At 36.5% G+C, this 7,167-nt stretch overlaps 1 pseudogene; it reads right to left on the bottom strand.

Annotated features, from left to right (window-relative positions):
• Nucleotides 1–247: 247 nt before the first annotated feature.
• Nucleotides 248–1,760, bottom strand: LOC132177386 (stearoyl-[acyl-carrier-protein] 9-desaturase, chloroplastic-like; annotated as a pseudogene).
• Between the last annotated feature and the right edge of the window lie 5,407 nt (nucleotides 1,761–7,167).

Below are 7,167 nucleotides of genomic sequence, written 5' to 3'. Positions count from 1 at the left end.
TTAACCAACAAGTAGAAAAATATAGAAAGGAACAAGAAGAACAAACAGTTAACAACAAATAAACAGGAAAGCTAATAAGTAGTTTCAAACTTGATCTCCGAGTAAAAGTAACTTAGATGACAATAATATTACAAAATACAAAGAAGGGAATATTTGGTTTATTGCAAACTCCCCTATAATTTGCTAAATTATGGCTACCAGTAGTTTTTATTCACTTCCAGCGTTTAGGGACCAGCCGGAGCTATGGCTACAGCTCCCTACCAAAAATCCAGCTAAAAGAAACGGGGGATGCTTTTTTTGCCCTTGCTAGAGCTCTCTCCTCTAGATTTCTCAGTCTTGGAGCTAATCCACATACATAGTCCTAGGCTTCTCGTCCCTCACCGGAAAGTCCAGTTAGTTTCTCAACGTTCCATTTAGCCACCAAATGTTCCAATATTTCTCTATAATCCCTGGTTGTGTACACACCAATCCGAGAGGCAACATTTGCAAAGTGATCAAAAAGATTTTCATCGTAGCTGTCGTACATTAAGTGGGCTGGCATTAATATTTTCCTCCTCATCATGTCGGCAAATGCTATGACAATTTCATTTGGATCAAGCTCGAAAAGCTTCCCAGCTATTTTGGTATAAGCAATTTCGTGGTGCTTCTTATCTGTGGCAATTGTGCGACATATTTGGGCAAGCTTTTGTCCCCATGCTTCATGGCAAGCTTGGCTGTATTTACATGGGAGATAAATGTTGCTCTTTCTTGAAACGATGTGTGGATAGTAAGAAAGCAGGGACTTGTCCTAGTGCCCACATCCTAATTAGAGAGAAATATAGGACATTAACTTGTTGATCATTCTAACTTTAAAGTTCTTTATCAACGCTATGGGTTTATTTAGTTGTATTATATTAAATAATCATATTTGTTGTTATTATTGGACGTGAAATTCCATATCACACATAAAAATTCCGACATAATATTATGGTCTCGTTATAAGCTAGTGACAAGACTTATGAGCAAGTTAAAAAATGTACGTTAAATAATTATTGTATATCTCACCATTCCTGATCCAATCAGATAGTGTGTTGTCTTCTCGACTTGTTTCATATCCACTCGTCCAGAAAGATAAAGGTATTTGTTGAGAAGATCACCATGCCTATTTTCTTCTGCACTCCATCCCCTTGCCCATGTTGCCCAAGCTGTGTTATCGCTACCCGTTTCATCGTGAAAAATTTCCGTGCCATTGATATGTGCTTGGTAAGTTGGAAGGGCTTCTTCCGTGATCATATCGCCGACTAAGACAACAAAGTAGTCGTCTGGGATGTCCTTTGTTCTCTCTCTGAGTTCATTGAGTTGTTCAACAAATCCATATAAGGTAGGATTTGGCAAAAAGTCTTGTGGTTGCCAAGATTTCTCAACAGGTTTTAGGAGAGTTAAGATGTCACTCCTGACCCACTCCTCCATGGATTTGAATATTTCAACCTTTTCTGGTAGCATGGGATGGACTGTGTTAACATTACCATGACCTAAAGAAATTGCTTTCCCTCTAGAATTAAAAGAAAAAAAAATTAATTAGTATTTTGTTAGGTAATTGATTGCAGCTAAAATAGTCAACAACGCAAAAGCATGATGAGAGATTTTAAAGAATGGACTCACTTAGCGTTGGTGTAGAGAGTGGAAGTCATAGAAAACTTGGGAGATCTCTGAGCTCTTGTAGGTAGGAGAGCAACTAAAGGAAGGGATTGAAAGGCGAAGTAGTTGAACATTACATCCATGTTTTTAACCTTAATTTGCTTTGTTGCTAAAATGGTGAGCACTGAAAAAAAAAAAAAAAAGGACTGTTAGCATTATATTTAAATGAAATTAGACAAAAATATATTCCTAATTTTTTTTTTTTTTTTTTTACATATCTACATAATGAGAGGAAAATGGTAAGGAGAATTCGAATTAGTGACCTCTGTTTCATAAGGCATGGTCCCCAACTGATTGAGCTACCTCTTAAAGACTACAAATTCATCTATTTTAAGAAGCAAGTCAATTAAAAAATAAAAATAAAAAGATGATGATAAGCCAAACTAGAATTGCATAGCCATCTTTATACCAAACTTTAGAGAGAAAATTCTATTTATAAAATTTAATTTTGCAAATATTTTCTCAAAAAATGTAATCATTCAAAACATTAGATTGCAAGAATGAAAGTCTTACATCAAAGGATAAGCTTTTCTTACAATCAAGTGTACCTTAGGAACTCGTTGATGATATATTTGGAGACATGCTCCCGTTCAAGTCCTTTTATATAGGCTCTTTGGGGAACTGCGTGCATATTAATTTTACCATCCCCAAGCCGGCCGGTAATTAAGATGGGCACACATTTTCCTGTTAATTAATGCAGTTAGGTGTTTGGTTGCAAACTACCTTAAAAGCAAAATGTGTCGGAGAAATTTTTTTTTTTTCTAATTTAATTTATTAAAATGACATGTATTTTTTATTTTTACAAATATATGTAAGAATCAAATGTCGTTAAAAAAATGCATGTAAGAATTTAAAATATATGTGAAAATACATGCATTTTGAACCCAAGTGAATTAGGAAAAAAAATCTATTCAATTTGAAACAGAACTTTATACATTTACTTTTCTGAAATTTATACAGCAATTTTTGGGATGTTGAAGACAAATTCTTTTAAGCTAGCCAGGATTGAAAAAAAAAATAGCTTAATTATATGAAATATCTATTAGTGACGACCAAAGTTGCCTCTTATATTAACTTATTAGCGCCGACAATTACTTGCCAATATAATAAGAAGTATATAATAATTAATGAAAAAGAAGCAACAAAATCATGGAGAGAATTAAATGTTAGGTGTTCTTCTAATGTTCTCTTGATGTCCTTCCAACTATGATGTAACTTTTAAAATTATCGTTGAATTTGATATTATCATTATTGACTTTTAATCTATTAATGATTTTAAAGTCACATCACAGTTGGGAGGACACCGGAAAAACACTAGAAAAACACCTAGCATTTTCCAATCAGAAAATACATTAAAAAGACAAAAAATATTTTTGTGAAGCAAAAAATGATAATCTATTAAGACTGATAATTAATATAATTAATTATAGAGATGAAATTATTCTTCCTGTTCTTGATATGATAAAGACAAAAGAGAGATTTTAGTGAGCCCCTTGGTTACCAAACTTTTGCCCTTCCCATATCTCACACGTACGCAAGAGATCTCCTTGGTCACAGTATCTCAGCTTAGAAGATCGACTAAATTGATCATAACCACTTCATTAATTAGTCCCCCAAATTCAAGCCCCAACTATATCATGAACTAACGGTATACCCTTCCAAGGTCTATTCCAGAAAAATTATAATACAAAATCAAAATGTCAACTGAAATATAAAATACTACAAACTGGTAATTAGCAAATTGTAGCTCAACAATGCATAAAAAAATTATCATAATTCTTTCTCATCTCTTTAGAAATATTTTAAGAGTTAATAACTTTTTTGGTACCTCGATTTTATGGTTTTTCATTTTTTTTCCCATAGGTTTTAAAACACGACTAAACTAGTACTTCAAATTTTGGAATAAACCCAATAGCCACCTCCGTTAATTTTCGTCAATTTCTCCCTAATAGAAGTCCACATGTCACTCGCTCCCATAATACGCTACATGTGATAAAAATAAAAATTAATAAAATAATAATAATAATAAATAATAATTAAAAATTAAAATAATAAAATAATAATTAAAAATAATAAAATAAACTAAACCTAAAAAAAAAATTCCATCTCTCAGATGAAAATCCCATCTCTCACTCCATTTTCTGAGCAAGCAAGGAGACTACAACAAGAACCCAAATTCCAAAGCTACATAATCCCGAAACCTCATTTCCATTTATTTGATCAATTTTATTAGCAACGAAACAGCAAAATCACAAAGATCACCTCTCATTAGCAACACAACAAAAAATTGAAAACTAAACAAGGTCAAAATGTGTCGTTTCAGTTCTTTTGCTCAATTTTCTCAGCAACCAAACAGAATTCAGCAAAAATGCCCCCTTCAGGTGTCCCTAGTGACTCAAAGCCCAATTAACTCTCTAATTAAGCTGTCCTAAGCCTAATTGATTATTTGAGTCACTACACAAAGAGAGAGAGAGAGAGAGAGAAAGGGAGGTTTCTTTGGCTGGAGATGGAGAGGGGGGACTGGCAGTGGGCACTAGGCAGGAGACGGAGGAGCTCCACTGGGCGCCTAAGAGAGAGAGAGAAAGGGAGGTTTCTTTGGCCGGAGATGGAGAGGGGGGACTCGCGGGGTCACTGGGCGGGAGACATATCAAAATCTCGTGTGCGCCCCCCGAGCAACTTAATTTGGGGCGCCTGCAAGTATACTAAACTGGGGAGTGCACCCCCGATCTACTCTGGGGTGACCTGAAAGGCCACCCCCAGCCTCACGGGTGGTTTGCGAGCCCCCCTGAGGCTGGGGTTGGCCTGAGGTGGCCCGTGAGCCACCCTAGAGGTAGAGGTGGCCGGAGGTGGCGCCGGCCACCTCTGGGGTGGCTCGTGGGCCACCCTTTCCCCAAAGGTTTGCTACCGGCAGCAAATCAGCAGTCACCCTTTGTTTTTATTTATTTATTTCTTTTTAAAAAAAAAAAGTTTTATGTATGTGGGTGAAAGAGTAAATTTTTTGAACTTTTTGGTTGTGGGTGGTTGTTTTAAACGCAAACTTTGGGAGCCAATATTTTCAAATTTTGAGACGTTTTACTGTTCACACATCACTATTCACGCACAAAAGGTGACGTGCGAATAGTGTTACTATTCACGTATCACTATTTACGCCCGAATAGTGATGTGTAAATAGTGTTACTATTCGTGCACGTGACATCACTAATTATGAATAGTGATGTTTGAACAGTAAAAACGTCATTTTATTGACATTTTTTAACGTCACTATTCAAATGTCATTACACCTGATTCTTTTTGTAGTGGGCTGATGACGGGTTTTGCGTTTACATTGGTAATGATCCGAGGAACCAAATCGTGGCAGCGCGAGGTTGTGGCATCTGGGTTGGCGGTGCGCGAGGGAGCTCATGTCTCTTGTGCCACATATAAAAGACAACTTATCATATCACATATGGTATTTTCGTATTCAAGCCACGTCATATACCAAAGTTATTAAAAAAAATTACGGAACAAACTTTTTACCTAAACCAAAACAAAAACAAAATTAAACCCCAAAAAGGATTGAAACCCACTTATCCGTTTGTTCGCGTCTCTCTGAAAAGCAAAAAATAGCAAAACCCATTCAAGGTATTGTATGAAAAAAGAGCAACAACAACAAAAAGATATCTAAGATTTGGAATTAAAGGAAGACAAAGAGTGGGTATTAGATGGGAGGTGAGGATCCGATTTATTACAAAAGGTAGATTTAAAAATACTAGAAAAAATGATATTCTTTGTAGTACTTGGGTTGGGTTAGGTTATAGATGGAGTATTTGTTTAATTTTTTGTGGAGATTTTATTTACTTATTTAGGGTTTAGTTGTTTGTTAATGAAAGAAAAAACAAAAAAAGAGAGAAGCGGGGAGTTTGTGTGGGTGAGTGTACGAGGAATGCTACAATGCATTCTACCCACCATCTACTCACCATCTCTTCACTTGCATTTTGATTTTTTCAAAAAAAAAAAAAAAAAAAAAAAAGAGAGAAAAGAGAGAAGAGATGGTGGGGAGATGGTGGGTGGAATGCAAGAAAGCATTTCCCGTGAGTGTACATGACAGATGGGATGCAACGATAATCCCTATAGGAACAATTAACACAGGTGGGATCTGTGCTTTTTGTCTCCAAGAGAACCTTTGCAACCTAGTCTCTTCCTCTTAACCTCTCTCTATTTGTGTATCATCATCTTCTTCATCTTATCCTTTCTTTTAGAACTGACACCAATGGCGGTGCTGGTTCTTCTTCCTCACTTTCACTCTCGACCGACCCACATAGACAACAAAGACAACGACGAAGGCTAGGTGTACGATCTCGCGCGAGGCATTTGACAATCTGGTGAAGGAAAATATGGATGATCTCGCCATCTCGGGATGCACCCACTGAGGCAGCTAGTAATTTTGGTATAAACCACAAGTACTAAAAATGTATTTAACTCTTATTTTTTGGGTGTGGGTTTTGGACTCAACCGCAGGGGAGAAAGAGATGGAAGTGAAAAAGAAAATAAATAAAAATAATATTTAAAGAAAGTAGCAAGTGAAAAGCAAGAAGAGAACCATTGACATTCCAAGTTTTCTGGTCGAGTATCCTGATGATATGCTCCTGTTTTGAAAATTTGAAAAGGAATAGGTTTGGTCCAAGCACAGCAAAGGAGAAGGGAACAGCAAAGGGCCAAGCTTTGATGAGAGAAGCATTAACAGATTGATTATTATGAGTTTTCTGAGAAATGATATGCCCTACAAGGGGTAGATATTCATCAGTAACTTGCTTAAGGAGAAGTGTTTCTAATTGGGAGGAAGGGTCCTCCCAGGATAAAGCTTCTCTTTGGGCAATGAGAGAGTCCATTTCTATTTGTGGAGGATCCATGGAGGAGAAAGCAGGATTGGGAGCAAGCTGAAAAAGATTAAGGAAAAGAAGAAGAAACAAAAGTTTCTAGAGGAGCTCAGAGAGCGAGAGAATAGAAGTCAATTCGTAAGGTTATTTGGTTGAGTCGTATCAGAGGAATGTTTATAGATGGAATTTGTAACACGTGCATATTTTGGACTTGAAAAAAGTTGAAACCCAGCCGGGCCAGCCCAAAGGCCCCCAAAGAAATTCAAATTAAGCCTAGCCCGTTCAGTTCCGCCCTCCGCCGGTCACCGACAGTGACTTGGCGGTGGCAGTTAATTACCAAATTGCCATCAAGTAAAAAAAGGTCGCTAGATACTCCGAGTTACCAACTTTGGCAATGGAGGGAGGAGGGGGCCAAAACCCCATTTTCATCCCCAAATTAACTAATATCTAGCTGTTAGTTTTTATGTTGGTTAATTTGACACCTATAACACTTTGATGTAATGTAGTTTTAAATAAGATAAGTTTTGTATTTAGAAATTTCTCAAAAAACACATTTGATGTAATCAAGTAAGTAGTGGCAGAGCCAAGTTACCCCATGGCACCCCCAATTATTTAATTTTTTTTTTTTTTTTTT

The sequence above is a fragment of the Corylus avellana genome, chromosome ca4 (genome assembly GCF_901000735.1).
Source record: "Corylus avellana chromosome ca4, CavTom2PMs-1.0".
NCBI classification, from domain to species: Eukaryota; Viridiplantae; Streptophyta; class Magnoliopsida; order Fagales; family Betulaceae; genus Corylus; species Corylus avellana.
The sequence above is the reverse complement of the archived record's forward strand: the minus strand, read 5'-3'. Positions and strand labels throughout refer to the sequence as shown.